The 23,313-nt window shown below is 30.2% G+C and overlaps 1 long non-coding RNA gene across 1 annotated transcript; it reads right to left on the reverse strand.

The window, feature by feature from the left end:
- Positions 1–7,500: 7,500 nt before the first annotated feature.
- On the reverse strand, positions 7,501–11,031 carry LOC138337729 (uncharacterized). Its single transcript, XR_011211118.1, has 3 exons — positions 10,796–11,031; positions 10,136–10,267; positions 7,501–7,859 (listed from the first exon to the last, which is right to left on the reverse strand). It is a non-coding gene; the product is annotated as an uncharacterized lncRNA (long non-coding RNA).
- Between the last annotated feature and the right edge of the window lie 12,282 nt (positions 11,032–23,313).

Below are 23,313 nucleotides of genomic sequence, written 5' to 3' on the forward strand. Positions count from 1 at the left end.
ACTTACTTGGCCCGGTGAAACCTAAATTCACCGTCTTACCCTCAACCAATGTCTTATAAACCAAATACATTATCAAAAACTAAATATTGAAAATCACAAATATAATCTGAATTTAACTTAAAATTGAATAAAACTAATTAATTAGAATAACATCTTCGAACCATATAAAAGTTACAAATTAAAATAAATTAAAATATTTTAATAGTCATTTTCAATATTATTATGAATATCATCATAATTTAATAATCATTTTAATATAACTACAAAACAAAATTTGGTAGTAAAAATAATATATAGGATATGAAGTATACCTTGAAACCAAAGAATTATAGGATAATTCATTAAAATCAAGAAATACCTACTATTGATTCTTAATGGAATATGAGATATTCGTGTTGATAACATGTTGTAAAACTAAAGTAAAATAATACAAAAAATATAAAATATGAAAGCAATAGAAATAGGAGGACAAAAGATGAGAACATTTAATATTCTTCAAATTATTCAAGTGACTACAATATGAATCCTTATGCCTCTATTTATAGCGTAACATAGAAGCATAAAAAGGTTAGTAATAAACATGACATTAACATGAATATACTGGAGGAGGTTATGAAAGTTAAAGGTTACAAGAATAATGGTTATAAAGTTGGAGGTTATGGAGGTTATGATTAGCTTCATAATAGAAAAAAGTAATGGAGATAATGGGTGAGTAACTTATTGGTGTAGTAGACATCCACTCTATAATATTTTAGAACACTATTATTTCTATGCTATTATATCATAATATATTTTAATCATTAGTTGTTTCAATTAAAAATAATTATTTCTTAAGCAACCTTTAAAGACCTTAATTACTTAAATTCGATTGATTAACTATTTCAGTACGGATCTTAAAGGATGTCTTACCCTTCCCTTTAGGATTAATTGAATCCTACCTTAGAATCTCTAATTAGTTAGAAGACCTTAAAATAAAATCAATTTGAATTTTAGGTGTCCTAACTCACTCTTGTAACAATTAAGTGGCAACTTCTTGAAATTAATTTATAATCGCCAATATGTTTTACACTGATTTGACCTTTGTTAAAATAGGGTATGACACTACTAAGAAATTATATGTTATATTGCATCCTTTTTTATGTCGACCGCACCTGTGATTTGATTTAATAATTCATCCTCTTGGATGCTCTCAACAAAGATGAAACAAACTTGTTAGTAGAAACTGTAATGTAAAAAGAGAAGTGCTATGTTTCACCATATTCAGCACATATTTTTTTTAAAAAAAATATTCTGACGTCAGCCTCCGTCGATTTTGACATATTAGATGATGGATTGATCTGATGCTATGATGATGATGACTTTCTCGATAATGCAATACTTTGTATGGCGATACTTCATTGATAGGATGATGATATTACATTTATGATGAAGATTTTGATGCTCGATTGATAAGATGATGCTCCATTGATGATCTATAGGCAGAATGATGTTAATCCAAATGGTTGGATGATGGTATCGAAGCTTGATTAGTGCGATGACGATGATCTATCAGCAGGATGATGTTGATCCATTCAACAATGATATTATCACCTTTGATAAAATAACATGGATGATTCTCTCAGTGATTTGAAGATGCAATGACCCTCTTGGCGTTAAAACATGCAATGACTCTCGGTGTTTGAAGATGACGGTCCTCGGCGTATGAAGATTCAATGACCTTCTTGGTGGTTTGACTATGATGGTTAATAAATCAAATATACTTCTTTAAAAGAAATATAAACGATCGTATGCAATATATTTTATCCAACTATAAGTCGGGATCAATCCTACAAAGAATTTCGAAGAATATTATCAGTAACAAATATTTAACTCGATAGTCGTTATATAAAATTGGGAAATTTAAATTGACATAAAAATAAAATGAAATAAAATAGCTTTGAACAAATTATTTATATATATTCGAATTAATAAGAATAATTAGAAATGTGTTTTTCAGAAGCTCATAAATCGGTAATCCTAGTAATAGCAATTATTTCCTAGTGTATTACATGCAAAGTGATAAGTTAGGTATCTCTAATTCTTTGGCTCGCCAATTAAAGAATTTCACCCCGCACCTTGGTCCGACTATGTGTGTATAATTTACTAATCCTTATTTTTACCTCATATTAGACATCACATCGATGTATGTCTTAGTTTTCACCCTTGCACCAATCGACTTTAGACTATTAGATAGTATCACACTAAATCTATGTTGATAAATTTTTTATTGTTAAGTACCTTCTTGGTCCAGCAAGTAGCAACAAGGCGAGTTCTAACAGGTACACTCATTAAAAAGACTTCTAAAATAAAGAATTATCAATACACGAAAAAACACTATTCAAGAATTGTTTAATTACTATTCATACTTTGTTAATTGCTCATAGTTCCCACAACCCAAGTTTTGAAGTTTAAATACTTAGAGCCTGTTTGGCTCAGCTTAAAAGCTGGTCAAACTGACTTAAAAGCTGGTTTTTGACTTATTTAACTGTTTGGCAATACTCAAAATAGCTTATTTTAAGTTTAAAAAAAACCTATTTTAAGCCAAAAGTTAAAAGTTGGGGTAGGGGTGCTTTTTTTTTTAGCTTACAAGTTGTTTTAAGTTGACCATATTTTTATGTTTTTTCCCTTAGTATTTTTATACAATCTCCAAATTACCCATATAACCCTAACATCTCTTTCTTCTATTTTTTCCTTTTCACGTTTGGCATAACAACTTCAGCACTTTTATCCAAACGCATAACTACTTATTTTAAAAATAAGTTTCAGCACTTTCAAAAGTACTTTTTTAAAGCTGTTTTTATTAAGCCCATCCAAACGGCCCTTATTATCTCAAAAATACAATTAAAATTTATTAAAATAAATATATTTATGTTAATCATAAAAGGTAAAGAATAAGAGCTAAACTATATTGTATTAATCATGAATACAAATAAATAATAATAGAGAAGAAATAATAAAATCACAATTATTTGACCTTTACGGCCACTCCTACAATGTTTCAGAGCTAGAAGAAAATTATATCTTATTTCTTGGCCTCCTCCCCAGATAATTATTTCTCTGCCTTATTTATATAGATAGAAAATCTTAAATAAAATAACAAAATCCAAACAAATTAAAAACCCAAAATCGAAAACAATCGGATTCCCTTTTTTTCGCGTGAACTCTGCGTAAAAGTTGTAACCGCCTCAAATTATTTAGATTCTGCCAGCCAGGCATCGGTTGGCCAGTGCCTTTAGAAATTTCCACGTGGCAGCTTATTCCAACAACTTTAATTCTTTTGCAAAAAAAAAAAAAAATTCTTTTGCAATTAGCATTTTCCAGTAATATGCACCTTACATATAAATATATTATTTTATTCGCTTTAATCTATTAAGTTGTTTATTTGATTTACTTTTTTGACCTTTTATTTTTAATTTGTTTTTTTTAAGCTTTTTCATATTTTTATCAATTTAATCCTACAAATAAAATACACAATTTAGCACAATTCATAAAATTTATGTTTTAAAAGAACAAAATAAATATAATAAATATGAGGTAAATAATGATAAAAATGTGTATTTTAACTTCACATCAACACCCCACAATTAAACATTTGTTCGTCCTCGAGAAAAAATTAAAACTCATCTCAAAAAATCATACTAAAAATGTCATCACTTTGGTTAATACAAACAATTAGCAATTAAGCCATATAGCAATTTTAAGACATTAAGTAGACTTCTTAATCATTACGCAAGACACGAAAAAGCTTCTCATATGGGCTTTGGTAATTATCATGTGGTTGACAATTATATCATTTGCAATCACTTATGGCACATCAACTTTCATCATCACGCTAGAGAAGGATATAGAAGAGCTTTGTTCGATTACTGAAGTTGTTGTGGCACTATGGTGGTTCTATAACCGCATTACTTATGATTGGAAACATATTTCAATTGACGTATAAATGAATAACGAAAATGAAGCTACTATTATAAAGAAACTAAGATTAGAAAATCTATGGATTTGGTTCATGTTAATGTTCTTAGAAATTGTTTTTGAATTAATATCAGTTTTGCTCAGTTCTAATATAGTTTCCATTTCTTGTCCATTCGAAGTTGTTTAGGTGCAATTCTTATAACTGATTTGGTATGTTTTGGTCAATTTTCTGATGGAATTTTGATCCAATATTTTGTGGTTATCTTAGTGCAGATTTTACTCTAATTGCAACGGATGAACACGACTGATGTATTTTATATAATAAACTAGTGAATTTAGCCCTACTTTGTGCGGTCTAATAACTCGTTAAATTCACTAACTAACTTTTTAGAATAGTTGAGTACTTCAAATATTTTCTATAGTAACATCCTAATGATTAAATCAGATTTCAAATTTTAATTAAGTATATTATTAGTATTTAAGTTTTATATCTTTTATAATATTAAATAAGAGTCTTTATCTTCTAACAATATTTTTTATATCGCTAAACTTAAGCTCCTTATTTTTGTAAGTAAAAGAAAATTTGATTCAAGAAGTTATATACATGTTTATCTATACATAATTTTTCCTTTCATTTATATGGAAGCATTGATGAAAAACATTTCAATATAAATGCAACAACCTATTTAAATTAGTTATTTAAACTTGAAAATAAAAAAAATAAAAAACGTAGAAACATAAAAAAGAAAGTTTTGAATTGTAAAAACCCAATTTATCATTTGACCTTCATTTTTATGATTTTACCATTTTAAATTTTCGCGACTTAAAATTTAAAAAAGAAATAGAAAAATAATGAATAATAAGAAATTAAACTTTTATTAGAAAAATAAAGAATGAATATTGTATGGTAAAAATAATTTTAAAAATTAAACAATCTAATTTTTTTTACTCCTCTACAAATTTATATATGTCGTGTCCATCCAATCATAAGTAACTAAAAGGAGGTAATTAATCATTACTTTTATTTATTTATTTTGAATTTCAACTATGGAAAACTCAATTTAACTATGAAAGTTTAAACTTTAACTCATAATTTTTAAAATTTTGAGAAATAATAAAAAGATTTTAAATCCAATCATTGCCAAAAAGTCAAAAATAATTTGCATTACACAATCCCAATTTTCATAAATTATTTTTCATTTTTTAAATAACAAAAAAAAATCGTACAATAAAAGTGGACAATTGCCTATAAAGTTTTCTGATTTATAGTCATATTCATTGTGTCTTAATAAATTTATATAAAAAAATGTAGTGAAGCAAACTCTCTTTGGTGTCTTGTTCTTGTTTTACTTTCTTTTTCTCTTGCAACTATAAGGATAAAGAATTAACAATTCATAATATAAATAACGAACAATCTCATTTTCTGTATGAATTTTTGAGCAATATTTTTTTATTTATTGGCTTCTAAAATAATTTCTTGAACTTGAATTTAAGTTGTTCCTACAAAAATATAATATTATAATTACGATTCACATTTTATAGATGATCAGGTCTTTTAATATGCTATTTTTGAAAAATGTATATAGAAAAGAAAATAAATATTTTCACTTCTTTTTGTATGTGTGAATTTTAAGCAATCTCGCTTTGTTATTGATTTTCAAATGTGTCTCTTAGGTTGAGACTCCAAATAACACTTCTTCCTTCAAAATATAAAATTATTGTTTATAGTTCACATTTTAATATTTTACTTCTGAAAAATGTATATAGAAAAGAAAATAGATATTATCACTTCTTTTGATATGTGTGAATTTTTTAACAACCTTTTTAGGTTGAGACTCCAAATAACACTTTCTCCTGCAAATTATAAAATCATTCAGGGTTCACATTTCATAAAAACTCATATTTTTTAATAAATCTCTTTTTAAAATTGAATAAATAAAACAAGATAGATATTCTTACCATCAATTCATATAAAAGAAAATAAATTTGAGCCTCCAAGCAACACTCCTCAAAAATATAATATCATAATTCAAGGTTAACAATTCATAAACACTCATGTCTTTTAATAATTTTTTTCTGAAAAATGCATAAATAGAAAAAGATAAATATTCTTATCATCCATTTATATAAAAGAAAATATATAATCTCACCTTAAAAATAAAAAGTAAAATATCACCAGCACCCAACATTGACTGAGCTTCTCAATCATTTGCAATGTTTTATATTTCTATGTGCAAATATGATATAACTACAATACATAATAACTCATATGGCAAATGCCATTAAAATAATGAATTTTCACATTTTTGTATTTATTAAATTACAACGAAACTTACCTTTTAAATTTCACAATTACTGCATTGATCATTTCTACATTTCCTTATAGAAACATAAGTAATACAAAAAATATTTAAAAAGTAGGGGAAGAGATAAATAATAATGGTGAAGAATATCCCAAATATGGATAGATTAAATATGGCATTCATACATACAAATTATAATAATAACTAAATTAATAAATGAAATTTAGGGAGAAAATTGAATATTTGCAACACATAAAATGAGTTTCACGTATCGTTGTCCAGTTGGGTATATTGTAACGTACATATACAAAATAATAAAGGAACTAATGTAAAAATTTAAATGGAAATGATTAATAGAGGACATTTATTTAATTTATTCAATATTTTAAGATGAATCTAAGATAAAATAAAAAAATCAAGCATGAAAATTACATACTAAGATAATAAATTGTGGACAACACTGACAATGCTAACATAAAAAACAATTTAAAAAAAGGGGAAAAAAGAAAGAAAAAGACTTCTTGGAAAAAGAGTTTCAAATAAAAAGAAGAAGAATTGAAAGGAAATTATGAATGAAAAAGGACAAAATGTTATGTAGTGTTAGATATTTGCTTTAGTATTTATAGTTAGTATAATAATTAGTAACATATAAATATGAAAAGATAAATGACATCCACTGAAGTAATTATAATTCAATGACTTTTAATTGTGATTATCTTCAATATTTAAGAGACTCTTTTAGTATTTTAAAATTTTAAAAAATGATTTTAAAAAAATATGAATATTTTTCTAGCCCTTAGAGGCATGCCACATCAGCGGTTTTGAAATCAGATTTATATATATATTGATTGATTGATTTGAACATATATAATCAACAAAAAGAAATTAAAATTATCAAATTCTTAACTAAGTAAACAATAAAGCTATTTTACTGTTACAATATTTAGGGGACATTTTGAACCGGGCAAACAGTTCTCTTGTGGTCAATATTTTACATATTGAACAGTTATTTTTTTCTTGTTGGAAATGATTTTTCGACTCCACGCCTCATTTTTGTTCGCCTTCTTCCAGATTTTCTTGGGTCAACATATGGAGGAGACAAGTTTGTTTTATGCTTGGGTTAATATTTTTACACATTGAAGAAACAAGTTTGTTTTCTGAGTTGACCAACTCTCTTTGTCGCTCGTGAAATATCTTTCAAATTTCATATTTATTTCTTGAAATAAAGTAACGATATAGGAAATTTTCTTTCAACTTCAAATATTGCATTCACAGATTTAGCAATCTTTGAAGTCATAACATTTTACCTATACAAAAAAAATTAATAAGATATATAATTATAATAAGATCAAACAAGATACTCAATATATAAATATTGTACACATTTCTCGGGCAAAATGTCATGCTCCATCTATGAAATCCAACTGCTTCAAGAAGCTCTGCTACCTTGGGTACCATATAGCTTATTTGATTGAAATGGCCATAGAACTCAACTCTATTCTACATGTTCACTGTATTATAAAAATGAGATACAAGATTGATGTTCTCGATTCATTCACCGTAACTGTCAACAACTATTATTGATTTTTCCATTAACGGTACCTAAAAGAATTTATTAAAATTATTTAATAATGATTATATGTAAAATGCATAAGTACTCCCCCCCCTACCCAACCTATGCCCAAAATTTCAGAGACACACTAATACTATACTAAGGTTCTATTACCCCCCCCCCTCTCCCCCCTCCCCCCCAGACTTATTTATAAATAATTTTCTACTCCTTTTCGGCCTATGTGGCACTATTTTCTGGCCCCTCGGCATGCTGATAATTTTTTGAACTATATGATTGATAGTGTCATGTAGGCCTAAAAGGGTAGAAAATTATTTATAAAATAAATTAGGGGGGGTAAAAGGATCTTACTATAAGTATATAGATGTGACTCTGAAACTAAGGCATAGATTTGGAGATACTTATATATTTTGGCATGATTATATAGTAAATTTGAGTAACTATATATGGTTAAAAATCATACGCACAATTATTGTCCAAACAAGTCAGTAATCTGTTGTAACAAGTTCGTTATCCATTGCAACAACTTACTTGAACAAAGTTTTGGTTTTATCCCAGTTTGGCGTGTTACTATAACATGTGTCCAATAAGTAAGCCATTTATTGCAACAGATTAGTTATTTGGTGCATCAGATGACTCATCTATTGGAATAAATAACTTATCTGTTCATACAAACTTCTGGTTCTATCCCAACTTGATCTGGTAGTATAATATGTATCCAGTGGATAAGTCATCTGTTGCAGTAGATGAGTCATTATAACGTCGAAAGTTGTGTAATTATGCCTTAAGTTCTAGAATCAATGGCTTAGACCCAGTGACATAGGCTGCCACAAGTTTTCCAAAGCCGCACGAGCTGTTTCTACTCTAACGAATTGAGGGAGAACTCTCACTGTAACTGAAGCAACTATCCAACACAAGACGGGTTGATCATGACGCACCCAAATCTTATATGAAAGATTTGGTAGATCAACATTCAAAGTGTGTGATGGTACTGGTTAGCTACCATCAATATAATGGTTAAGACCACAACCACAAATCATTGGAAGAAAATGTGTCTATAAAAGTAGAAAATTTGTCAATGTGAGCTTTACTAGAAACTAGTGAGTGAGATTAGGCGTAGGAAAATAGGTTTCCAAGCATTTGTTGAAACAACTAAAGTTCACAAGGCAGAAGTGTCCCCATTAGTTTCTCCCATTAGGATAGGTCGCTTTTTATTGATATTTTTTTACGGAAAAGGATCAAAATTATTCCTAAACTATGTGAAATAAACCACTAATACCCTCTATTGTATTTTGAGATAAAAAATACCCCCAATATTATCTTAGAAGACCACAAATATCCTCAAGATTTAACAGTTATGATGTGGCATGCCACATGGCACAAATTCTGTCACCTAAACTTGTCAACTAGTATACCCACTAAATTTTGACCAATTTATCCCAAAATGCAATAGAGGGTACAAGTGATCTATTTCACATAGTTCAAGGTCAATTTTGACCCTTTTTCGTAATTTTTATTCAGAACGAAAAAGAAAAAAAAATTGATTGTTAAACTAGAAGGATCGGATACCATGAAAAAGTTCTTTATTCATATATAAAAATATGTACAACAATAATGAATATATACATATATATAGGAAACCAAATAGCGAAGAAACATACGAGAACTAGGCGTCAAGGATTAGGAAGAAGTAGTTTCCTTAAACATCACAACTTAATCTTTTACTTAGTTTAAATATAAGGAATAGACTCAAATATGCTATTAAACTTTTATAAAAGGCTCATTTATGCCATCAATTAAAAGTTTTGTTCATTTATGTCATTACTGTTTAAGAAAAGATTCATTCATGCCATTATTTTTTAAAAGTGATTTACAAAATCATTTTGACACGTGGTCAATTATAATTTGGCCACATCATAAAATTTTTAATTAAAAAAGTCAAAATTCTGAATAAAAATTTAATTAATTTTTTTGAATTAATTAATTTAAAAAATTGATGACGTGGCCGAATTATAATTACTTAGTGTCAAAAATAGTTTTGAAAAATCATTGTTAAAAAATAATGGCATGAATGAGCTTTTTGTTGAACTATAATGGCATAAATGAGTCAAACTTTTAACTGATAGCATAAATAAATCTTTTCTGAAAGTTCGTTGACACATTTGAGCCTTTTCCCTTAAATATACTAAGAATCTACTCTGAGAAGCCAATCCTTTACAATTCCCTCCCCATTTTCCCTTCTCCTATCCCCAATTAAAAAAAGAAAATAATAAATATTAAATGAATAAAATATTAAATAGAAGATTACCTGGATTAAATTTCTGTTCATTACTCAACATCCAAGAGAATTAGACTTTGTTTTTCTATTTTTGCACTAGAGTCGTACTTGCTATTCTTCCTCTGAAGACATTGTGCAACATTTTGGCACCATTCACCTCCCCTTAAGTATCCAAAATTTAACATTTAATTAATAATTAAGTTGCTATTCTAAGATAGAAGAAATACACATGTTTGGTATAGGAGTGACTCAGCGTAATTGGGGGCATAAAGTGAAATTTTAATTCACGGTCTAAAGTATAAATACATTCTATATACATATTTATTCAAAAAAATAATAATAATTTACACTATTTAGATTAAAATTATTAGTATTTAATATTATTTTTTCAATTACTAGTTTTAGATAAGAATTTATCAACTCAACATTGAAAAATATCTTTTAAGTGAGACAATTTTTATATGTATTGTTAGCATAATAATATAAGTAATAAGTTGATAAATATTAAATAAAGGTAAGAGTTAGAATCATGTTGTTCGGACTCTTAAAAAATGTCAATAAGTGAGTATCAAATTCATCAAAAATAGTATATTTTTGAAGAATTCAACAAGAGTGCAAAATCAAAAGTGAAAAGTCTTTGCAACATAATGATAGACCAACAACGTGATGACAATGCCTAATACAACTTACCAGTTTACTGTGAGCTCTTCTTAGGATACTGTGAAGAAAGACAGATCGAATGTAAAATGAAAGAATTAAAATCAAATATTCATCAAAAGTAGTATATTTTTGGGTATTCTTACTTGTCTTCTTAGTGAACAGAGAAAAGCAGCTGAAAAGAAATGAGGATTTAGGTGAAGGTGGGTAGTCTGGGAGTGTTATTTGAGGAAATGAACTTAAGGAGGAAGTAAAATTTCAAACTTTCCAATCAGTTCTTCTTACTAATTTTATTTTTATATGTTTAGTCATACATTTTTCCATATATATATATATATATATATATATATATATATCATATATTATTATAAGTGGAGAGCTCCAAAATAAAAAAGTTGAATTACCATTTTGTCCTTTACTAAATTAAATTTTTTATAATTTTCATATATATATATATATATATATATAATCTTCTTATTCTCTTTTCAAAATCTTGACCTTTCATATTTCTCACACAAATTTTTTAAAAATACAAATGAGTAATTATTCCTTAAAGACAAGAAATTAAAGTAGATGCATGTATCTTTTAATGTTAAATTTCATCTCTATCTTTTTTATATATATTTTAACAGTATTTGACCTTTTAATTTTTCATGTGTCTTTTCATGTTTCCATAATTTTGTTGTATAAATTTAACTTTTCTAAGAAAAACTTTAATTTACTATATTCCTACAATTCTGGTGTGTAGGAACTCTAAAATTTATTTCACTCATTAAATTTTTTAACTTTCATCTTCCAACTTCTTTATACATTTTCATTCACATTTTAATATATAAAAATTCTTTGTTTTATTGGTTGTACATAGTTTAATCTTCTCAATAATATTTTTTCTAATCAATCTTTTAACATTCGTTAAATACTCTATAAAGTGTATCATAAGGTGGGTTTGTCCAATTATTTCATTTGCCTTCTTTGGTTAGATTTCTCCTCCAAAAAGAGTCTTACTTTAGATAAATCTATTCCAATATAATTGATTGAGCTGCAAATATTGACCAAGACTTTTTGTATTATTGCTAAAATAGTAGCATATTCACTTCTTTTAGTATAATATCTATTTATGAAAAGCTTCTGTTGCAATAAAATTTAAATTCAGATACAAGTTGATCTGTGAATGCCTTTGCATATTTGAACTTTGAAATGTGGACATGGACTATGCTTGGAGCACATAGGTTCATAGTTGACTGTATGTTCGTGTAGTTTAAAATGGTATGAAATACACGTGCATCGCACGTGTTCGAAAACTAGTATATATATAAATGAAAAGTGAACTTCAAACTATAAAATCTTCAAATACAGTTGTAGTATTGTCTAGTAAAAATATTTTATAATTAATATATAGTTGAAAGTAATGAGAGTAAGAGTACAAGGGGACATCTTTTAATTGAGAATATGTTTTTGTAATATTAGATATTGTAACGACCTGTTTAGTCGTTTGGAGCAGCAGAGTTAATTTCTAAAAATCACTGTCTGGGTCGACGGATCCCACGACGGACCGTCATGGGCACGACGGACCGTCGAGGGTGTCTCGTTCCAAAATACTTAGAATTTAGAAATTTGGGTACTGAGATCGAATCTCTGAACTTCACGACGAAATGGCAGGACGGATCGTTGAGGGCTCGACGGACCGTCACAAATCCTTCCGCAGCTTTGGGAAAGTAGAGTGCTTGATCGAAATTCTTCGGTGGAGGTAGGTTATGGTTTATGCTATTTCATAGTAAACTCTTAATAGCGATTGATAGGTATTGGTAATTTCGTAAAGTATTCTATATGCTTAATTGTGTGCTTGCATGATGTGATTATATAATTGTGATAAAATAAGCATGATGAGGCTGTTGAATCTTAAACCTTTAAAAACCTCTTTGTTAGTGATGATGTCTTGGTATAAAAGAAGGTTTGATGAACTAAAAGAATGAAGTTAGTGGATCGGGTGTCACGTTCCGACACCAGGTTAGTAAAGAGAATGAATCTTGAATTATGTTAATATGCTCAAATTAATGAACCTATTTCCCCAAAAATGAGTATGGTATGGAGGCTTGAGTCCTCATGGGTGTGCTTGGTGTTATTATCAATGATTTTTGTACTGTTTGCTGCTACCTGTTGAGTATTGTAGTTGATTCTATGATATTATCTGATATATATTGCTTTCTATTTTGAGTTGGCCGATGATATCTACTCAGTTCTCGTGTTTTGTACTGACCCCTACTTGTAATTGTTTTTCTTTGTTATTTGTGGAGCGCAGCAAACGTACCATCGTCTTCAACTCAACCGCAACTCTAGCCAGTCTTCATCACGTCAGATTCCAGGGTGAGCTATTGTTTCTAGCTTGGACTGGATCTTCTTCTTCACGTCTTGATGCCTTGAAGTTCTGGCATGGACTAGCTGTTTAGTTATTTTAGCTTCTTAGATACTCTTAGATGTAGTAATTTGAGGATAGATGTTCTTGTGATGATGACTTCCAGGTTTAGGGGATAGTAATTGATAAATTTTAGAAGTTATTTAATTGATTTCGTTAATGAGTTTTAAGTCTTCCGCATTTTTATTCTGTTAATTATGTTTAAAACGTTGGGGTTTAGATTGGTTGGTTCGCTCACATAGGAGAGTAAGTGTGGGTGCCACTCGCGACCCGTAATGGGTCGTGACAGATATTTGGAATAAGTTATCCTATCATGTAATAATTATGAGACTACCTAATAAGCTTCAATCAAACGCGAAATAAAATAATTATTTATTTTATTTTTAAATTATTATACTTTATACGTCACTATCAATGTCTTAAGATTGTTATTAAAATTAACCAGTAGAATAGACCTATTAAGCATACAAGTCTCTTTCTATCTTGAAGCGACTAAATTTCCACCTCTTTTAAGTTTTTGGTTATAGACAAACTTTTCTCCATCTCAATAACAAGTCAAGGTTGATTCAACTCAAATGCATTTGTAGTCGTCCAAGTCAACATACATCTTTTGTTGATTTTACGTGTTCGTCAGTTAAATACTTTATTTAATATTTATTTAATCTTCAATTATATTCATTTTCTATACAAATCACTTTTACTTGTGCTATAGTGTCCATTTAAATGTTTAGTCATACATTTTTCCATATATATATATATATATGAAAAGTGAACTTAAAAATATAAAATCTTCAAATACAGTTGTAGTATTGACTAGTAAAAATATTTTATAATTAATATATAGTTGAAAGTATTGAAATCTAAGAGTACAAGAGTACAAGGGGACATCTTTTAATTGAGAATATGTTTTTCTCATATTAGATATTTGGAATAAGTTATTCTATCATGTAATAATTACGAAACTATCTAATAGGCTTTAATCAAACACGAAATAAAATAATTCTTTATTTTATTTCTAGATTATTATACTTTATACTTTACTATCGATGTTTTACGATTGTTATTAAAAATAACTAATAGAATAGACCTATTAAGCATACAAGTCTCTTTCTATCTTGAAGCAACTAAATTTCCACCTTTAAGTTTTTGGTGATAGACAAACTTTTCTCCATCTCAATAACAAGTCAAGGTTGATTCAACTCAAATGCATTTGAAGTCGTCCAAGTTAACATACATCTTTTGTTGATTTTACGTGTTCATCAGTTAAATACTTTATTTAATATTTTTTAATCTTCTACTATATTCATTTTCTATACAAATACTTTTTACTTGTGTTATAGTGTCCATTTATATAATTTGTCAAATTTTAAAACTTTAACAATTAATTACTCACTAATATTTTGCATTGAATAAAGAAAAATATTCCAAATATATAGAAGGAAAAAAAGTTAAATAAATTTCACTAAATCTATAGCTAGCAAAATCTCTAGAAAAAAATTCAAGTAAAAAAATCCTACATAAATCCCCAAAAAACAATTTTCAGATAAATTCACAATAACAAAATTCCTCAATATTTCCCGGAGTAATAAATTTCGTAAGTAAATCTCCAACAGTAAGTTCCTAGCTAAATCCGCAATGCATAATCCCCCAATATTTCCTCAAGTGATAAGTTTCGTAGGTAAATTCCAACGATAAGTCCCTAGCTAAATCCGCAACATATAATTCCCCAATATTTTCTCAAGAATATGTCCCCAGCTAAATTTACAATAATTAATCGCCAAATAATTTCTTGGTAAGAAAATTTCATATAAATTTCTACCAGGATACCTCCATGTAAATTCATAGGATAAATTACCTGGAGAACTTTTTATGGATAAAAAAGATTTTAAAAAATATATATATATGTCCATGTACCAACGGATTTACCTAGGAATAATGTACCCGCCTATATATTTCTCCAGGTGATGTCGCAAGTACAAAAGTTACGGAATATATATTTACTTTTCCATTTGATAAACAAATAGAAGACTGGTAGAAATCTTAAGAAAGTATGGAGAAATCAAGGATGTATTGATAATTATAATGTTGAGTTACAAGTTCCTTATATAGGAGAAGAGTCCTATTATAGTTATACAACGAATCCTACTATAACACAAATAATTACATGGTTAGTATTGTATTACAAGTCAAATACATTATCCTAGTTGACTCCTATAATATTCCGTAGCTTAGTCGTACATATCTTAGGATTCAGTAGTCTAGTCCTAGTATGACTCCAACTTTAATTTGTCAATCTGCTTCAATGATCAGTTCCTTTGACGTGTTTCATCAGTCGTCAAGTTTCCTTCAACACATTCCTCAAGCTAGTGAGTGAAGGAACTGTAACTCCTAGCTTGTTATGAAAACCTGTTTTTTTAAAAGCTTTGGTATGAATATTAGTTAGTTGATCCTTAAACTTAACAAACTGAGTAAGAAATTGTCCCTTCGCCACTTTCTCAAGAACAAAATGATAGTTCATTTCAAATGTTTGGTTCTAGCATGTACAACTAGATTAATTGTCATGTAAAAGACACTCATATTATCAAAATACAACATAGGAACAGATCGAAGGAACACTCTAAGGTCATGAAGAAGATACAAAATTCAAGTCATTTATACGGCAATGGAGTCTAGTGCTCTATACTCAGCTTCAAAACTCGATCGGTCTACTATGGTCTGTTTCTTGGAGGTCCAAGAAATACAATTTGCACCTAGGTAGATGTTATAGCCTGTAGTCGATCTCCTAGTTTTGGTACAACCTCCCCAAGCAGCATCTGAGTAACCATACAACCTACATGGTGATAATGAAATAATTCTGAGTCCAAAGTGTAGAGTACCTTTGATGTACCTTAGAATCCTTATTACCCCTTGAAGATGTCCAATGTTTGGGCTTTGTATAAACTGGCTTGTTAAATTCACGACATGAGTGATATCAAGTCTTGTGAGGGTCAAATATTGAAGGCTCCCTACTATTATTTAGTAAGAGGATACATGTACAAGACTTCTAATAACTTCATACAAATCATGTTTTTGAACCAAAGGAGTGGCTACAGCCTTTGCCAAAGTCATTTGTGTCTTGGCCAACAGCTCAACATCATATTTACTTTGATTTAAGTGAATTTCACCTTCTAAATACTTCACCTCAATTCCTAGGAAGAAGTGTAAAGGGTCAAGATCTTTCGTAGCAAACTCCTTCCCAAATTGTAGAAACAACTCTGAGACATTATATGGATTACATTCTATGACAATAATATCATCCACATATAACAAGAGAAATGTTTTGCCTTTGCGAGCTTGCAAAGTAAATAAAGAAGGGTCAACCTTACTACAAATAAAACCAAGGTGCAAGAGATGCATGTTAAACCTATCAAATCAGGCTCTTGGTGCCTGTTTAAGATCATAAAATGCCTTTTTAAGTAGACATAGATGATGAGGATACTTGATCAACAAAACTAGGAGTTTGACTCATGTACACCTCCTATTGTAAGAAGCTATGTAGAAAGACATTCTTTACATCTAGTTGTCTAACTTACCACTTTGATTTGATAGATATGGATAGAACCACCCTAATAGTTGTAGTTTTAACCACAGGACTAAATGTTTCTTCGAAATCTATTCTTTCAAGTTGCAAGAATCCCCTTGCCACAAATTTGGCCTTGTATCTATCTATTGTCCCATCAACTTTTAATTGTCTTGAACGCCCATTTTGAGTCAACCAAATTCATACCAAGATATTTAGACACCAAAATTTATGTCTTGTTAGTAGGTAAAGCATCATTTTGTTCCTGCATAACTGCAAGCCAATGAGCTGATTTTAGTGCTTCCTTGTAGTATTTGGTTCTCTCACAATTTATGTGATACTGCGAGCAACAAGTGACAAGTTTTGCTCCTTCGTCTGGTGATCATATGATCCCCTTGTGGTGCAGATGGTACCTCAACCGGTACATCAACCAAGATAGTTTACTGGATTTTAGCATTGTCAGGTTAATGGTCAATCGGTACATCAACTAAAGTGGTTGTTTGATAATGATCATTGGTTAGACTAGTAAGATCAACTTGTTCGTCACTGCTGCTGGTAGATTCAAAATTTGCAATTGGATTCCAATACTACTGTATGGGTCATCACCTTTAACCTGTTCCTCAACATCTGATCTTGCTCCTAAGAGGTAAATAATACTCTCATCATCAATGAGTACATGAGGTGTAACAACATTATCACTATTAATGTGTGTACTATCAGCTTTTACTTCCCCTGAATCGAAATTATCATGTGTCGGCAGTTTAGAGAAAGATTCAACAAAAGTAGGAAGATTAGGTAAAAAATCAATGTTAGTCTGAGATTGCTTTGGAGACACATAGGGTAATGTGTTTTCATCAAATACATGTATGGATATGTAAACCCTCCTTGTAGAGGGATGATAGAATCTATATACTTTGTATAAGTTATTGTACCCTTTGAAAATACAAAGGCAGGTCTTTGGACTGAACTTATTATTACCCATGATATATGAAAAACATCTACACCCAAACACGTTTAGATTGTTGTAATAAGGTCGTTCCCCATATAACTTTAGATTGTTGTAAATTTGCAAGCTTACTAACTGAGAGCAAATTTTTATTGATCATGTATAACTTTGATTCATTCCCAACAATTATTTTATCTGGTCCATTGTAGTGTTTAAGATCAATTAGGATACAGGAGTTGCATGTCGTATGGTTACTTGCTCCTGAGTCCACGTACAAGGTTTCATTAGTAGTGTTCTGTAGATTAGTAGCAGTTAATGTTTGTGGTAGCTCATTTGTGGCTTGATAGGAGTGATACCACCTATAGAAACACTTAAGAGCAGTATAGTTATTCCTACCAGGAATTTGACATGCATCAATATTGCCCCTTTTATGACTTTTACTTGAAGGACTTTTCTTAGTATCTTGTCTGTTTCTGCTATTATAAGGACTTGTTCCTTGTCCAGCATGCTTGAAGCCTCTTTCTCTTGAATCAAAGTTATTATTTTTTTTAGAGTAGTTTTCTCTTCCCCTACCTCTTTGGGCAGATAATGTCATGCATGTTATGGTTTTGTTGAGACACTTCTTTTTCATCCCCCCTCATATCAAAACCGCCGAGAGCATTAAAATACTGATTATTAGTAGGATATGGTGTCTTACATAGCATGACAATCCTGAAGGTCTTATATTTAGGACCTAGACCTCTAGCAAAATTAATCACTTTTTTTCATCTACAGGCTTGTGAATGGCTGCAAGACCATCACATATGTCTTTGAATTCCTTAATGTATTTGTCAATTGTTTTGGTTTCTAGCTTCACACTTTGCAATTGTTTCTTTAGTTGGAACTCATTATCTTTAGTTGCTTGAAGATATTCTTCTTCCAAGCATTTTCGCATCTCCTCAACAGTTGAGCAGCCTACGATCAGATACATGTTTTCTTCTATAAAGGTGCCTAAAATCCAACTCCTTAGTAACACATCCTTCTCATCCCTGTCATTAACAATATTGATGTCTTCTCTACCCTTTTTGCCTGGTATAGTATAGTTTTCTCAGTAGTTTGTATAGTGGAACAATTCACTTTATGTGGTTCTGTGATAAGGTAGGTTAATCTCATCACTTCAATCAACTGAGTCATTTGTGTCCTCCATATAAGATGGTTCGTTAGCTTAAGTTTAATGAAGCATAATGTAATAAGATAATGAAGTGAAGAGGTCGAAAGAGTGTTGGTAGAAGGAGCCATTGCGCTTTGATAATTTGGTTATTTTTTGTTTTGATCTAATACATTAAAGAGCGGAAAAAATTTATCACTCTGATATCATGTAGAAATCTCACGAAAGTATGGAGAAATCAAGGATGTATTGATAATCATAATGTTGAGTTACAAGCTCCTTATATAGGAGAAGAGTCTTGTCGCGCCCCATTTTTCATCAAAACGGATTTGGATGCACGACCTAACAACTCTTTTGAAATTTGGATTTTGAAGAGTCGTCACCTAACTAATTAAGGCGCGTTAGGGCACCTATCTAACCTTACTAAGTCTAACTACGGTCAACAATCCAAAATCAGGGTAAGAGTTCAAATTACCTCGAGGGGAAGGTGTTAGGCATCCCTCAAGGTCCACAAATATGAGTCCTGACCATATCTTATACAATTTATGTGGGGATTACAAGTAGCAAATAAGGTCACCTCATTATTATTTTAATTTTAAACTGTTAGCTAGGTTACAACACAATTTCAAACAATAAAGATCATTTTTTATAATTAAGCGTGCAAGACTAGGCGATAACACAATAAACAATAAGGCTATTTTATTTATTTTAATTATTTAGTTAATTAAGCATGCAAGGACTAAGTGATATCGTTAAATAATTAGAGTAATTTGATTATTTTTAGTCAAATAGTTGAACATACAAGACTATATGATAATAGTTTTAAACAATTAAGATCACATTATTATTAAGTTAATTAATCACGCCAAACTAGATGATAACAATAATAAACATAACAAATATTAAGCAATTAATAAAGAGAAAAGTGAGGAGACAAAAATTACACAATTGTTTAAGCAAATTATAGTACCTATTTCATTTTAAGCTACCCCAAAAAAATATAATTAAAATAATTAAAGGTACAAAAAGAGAAGGGAGACTTTGAGAGACTTTTAGAATCAACACTCGATATTTAATTTTTTATTTTTGTCAGCTTCTGTATAGGGACAGATAAAACCAATGTTTGTCATTTAGACCGAGTCGATGACATAATATCTATAGGGTCAACTGTCCCTACCCCACCACAACATGCATTTCATCCTGAAAGGTGCATATCATCCCCGCTTAAGGTCCAAGAGGCATTGGACTACTAGTAGGATGGTTTAGACAAAATAAATGCCCTCCTAGACACTAAGCAAAAGAAAAATCTTGGACAACATTTTCCACGTAAAGTCTCAAATATGTCTCAACATTCTGTTCTTAACATGTTAGCAAACACATATAGAAAGGTCTCATGCGAGTGTGTGAACATGCAAGCACATATATTATAACAATGACTGAATTTAGAGGGAAGAAAATTATCATGATTGCAAGAAATATATTTTAGAACAATGATTCAATTTTCTAAATGATTCAATTTAGTTTAACATGTCAAAAGATAAATACTAACTTATTTTAAGTAGTGAAACAGTCTACTATTACACAAAAGTTAATTATCTTCGACAAATTTTATTAGCATGCTAGAGTTAATTAAATCCTACAGGCATTATATCTATGTGAATGGCACGTTGAAAACTATTGTTGAAAATCTGATTAGTTTGACTAAGTGATAAAAGCATTGCAATTATTTAAGCCCGTACATTTAAGCTAATAAGGTTGTTAAAATCAAATTATCTTGGTTGAATGTCATGCTAAAATTGGTAACTTAATAACACCAACATATTAAGTTTATTCCTTAGAAACCTATAGGCATGATCTCTAAGTAGATTAAAATTAACCTTATAGGCATCATTTCTACACCCTTTTTGCATTAATATTCAATGAGATCCTACAAAGATGTATACGAAGCACTTGACAAGGAAGCGTAATCACATCAGAGAAATTGACGAGGACAAGACTTTTACTAGCACAGTATATATATCTTTTCTATAGACCTTGTGACAAAAGCTTTCCTACATTCCTTTCATTCTTCTTGGATTTTTGAACTACGTTTGACATGATTATCTTTTGGATACGTAGACAACCCTTTGACGAGTTCGATTTCTATCAAATAAATTTATCTTCTTTCCCATGGTCATTCAAAATATTCCTTTCCAAATTCAAATTTAGGCTAATTGACCAGCCATGAACATAATTGACATTTAACAAAAGATCCTAAATGTAGTATTTTAATTAAATGACAACTCTTAAAAATGGTTAAAGGTCGATCAAAATTGGGTGTCAACAAGTCTTATTCTAGTTATAGTAGGAATCCTACTACAACACGAATAATTACATGGGTAGTATTGTATTACAAGTCAAATATCTTATCCTAGTCGACTCCTATAACATTCAGTAGCTTAGTCATACATAACTTAAGATTTAGTAGTCTAGTCCTAGTATGACTCTAACTCTAACTCGTCATTCTGCTTTGATGGACCTATTCCTTCGGGATGTTCCATCAATCGTCAAGCCTTTAACGAGATTAATATCATTAATTTACATAATCTCAATAGTTGACACTATAGGTTATCATCAACTGTTTAGGCTCAAGCATAATATTTATTTTAAAATATCTATTTTTTTATTAATATATAGAAATGATTAATTTAAAATAATTAACATGAAATGTTATTTTCTTTTCGGTCCAAATGTATTAAGTGATGCTTTTAGTACGATATACTCCTTAAAAAATCAACTTACTTTTAAAAAATATTTTTTTGTTTGTACTAAAATACTCTTACTTAAATATGAACTCTTGATTACATAAAATCTAAATAAGGAAAAATTTGGAAGAAGATAATCAATACCAATTTAATCATGTGAAACATTTTTATTTTAGATCATAATAAAAAAGTATAAAAACTCTCACTTATATGGATTAGAATAGTGCAGCCATTGGAGAGGCGAAAGTAAGAAATTAGATTTTATGGGTGATAATGATTCTAAGTAATAATGGTTGGGTTAGTAATAAACTTAATAAATTTATGATCATAAATGTAACGATCTGTTTAGTCGTTTTGGGAAGCAGATTTTATTTCTGGAAAAACTGGCTGAGACGACGGATCCCACGACGGACCGTCATGGGCACGACGGACCGTCGAGGGGGTCTCGTTCTAAAACACTTAGAATTCTGAAATTTGGGTACTGAAATCGACTCTGTGAACTTCGCGACGAAATGACAGGACGGACCGTCACGGGCATGACGGGCTGTCATAGACTCTTCAGTAAATTTCAGTCTCTTAACTCTATGACGGAAGCAGCAGGACGGATCGTCGCAGTCACGATGGTCCGTCACAGACTACGTAATCCCAGGCTGAGTCGGATTTCTTTAAATTCTTTAAGGGGGGCGTTTTGGACTATTCCTGCTATAATTATAAATTTAGTGGGTTAATGTTAATAATTTAACTACTTGAGGGTTAAAAGAGATAACCTTGAATTAATTAATGGGTTAAATTCATCATCTTTCATACTTAATTATATGCTAATTAGGGTAAAAGAAAGAGGGTTGGAATAAGAAAAAGAAAAGAACAGAAAGAGAGGGAGAAACGATCGAGAGAGAGAGGAACGAAGGGAATAACAAGGCTTTGGGGACATTGCTTGCTTTATCACGAATCTTCGGTGGAGGTAGGTTATGGTTTTTATACTATTCGTAGTTAACTCTTAATAGCGAATGATATGTGTTGGGTTGTATTGTAAAGTCTTCTATTTGCTTAATTGTATGCTTGCATGAATGTGATTATATAATTGTGATGAAATAAGCATGATGAAGCTATTGAATCCCAAATCTTGAAAACCCCTTGTTAATGATGATGCCTTGGTATAAAAGAAGGCTTGATGAACTAAAGTAATGAGATTGATGATGCCTTGGTATAAAAGAAGACTTGATCAATTAATAGAATGAGATTAGTGGAGCGGGTGTCGCGAACCGACACATAGAATTAGGGGATCGGGTGTCACGAACCGACACATAGAATTAGGAGATCGGGTGTCACGAACCGACACGTAGAATTAGAGAATCGGGTGTCACGAACCGACACGTAGAATTAGGGGATCGGGTGTCACGAACCGACATGTAGAATTAGGGGATCGGGTGTCACTAACCGACACGTAGAACTAGGGGATCGGAGTGTCACGTTCCGACACATAGTAGTAGGGGAGCAGAGTGTCACGTACCGACACAAGAATAAAGGTGATGAATCTAGAAAGATGTTAATATAATCAATCTAATGAACCTAATTCCCAAATGAGTACGTTATTGAGGCTTGAGTCCTCATGTGTGAACTTGGCGGTACTTATTAACGATTATAGTACTTGTTGTTGCTACATGTTGAGTAATGCAGTTGATTTTATATTATTACTTGATATATATTGTTTTCTATTTTGAGTTGACTGATGATATCTACTC

This window comes from Solanum lycopersicum, chromosome 8, assembly GCF_036512215.1.
Source record: "Solanum lycopersicum chromosome 8, SLM_r2.1".
Taxonomy (NCBI): Eukaryota; Viridiplantae; Streptophyta; class Magnoliopsida; order Solanales; family Solanaceae; genus Solanum; species Solanum lycopersicum.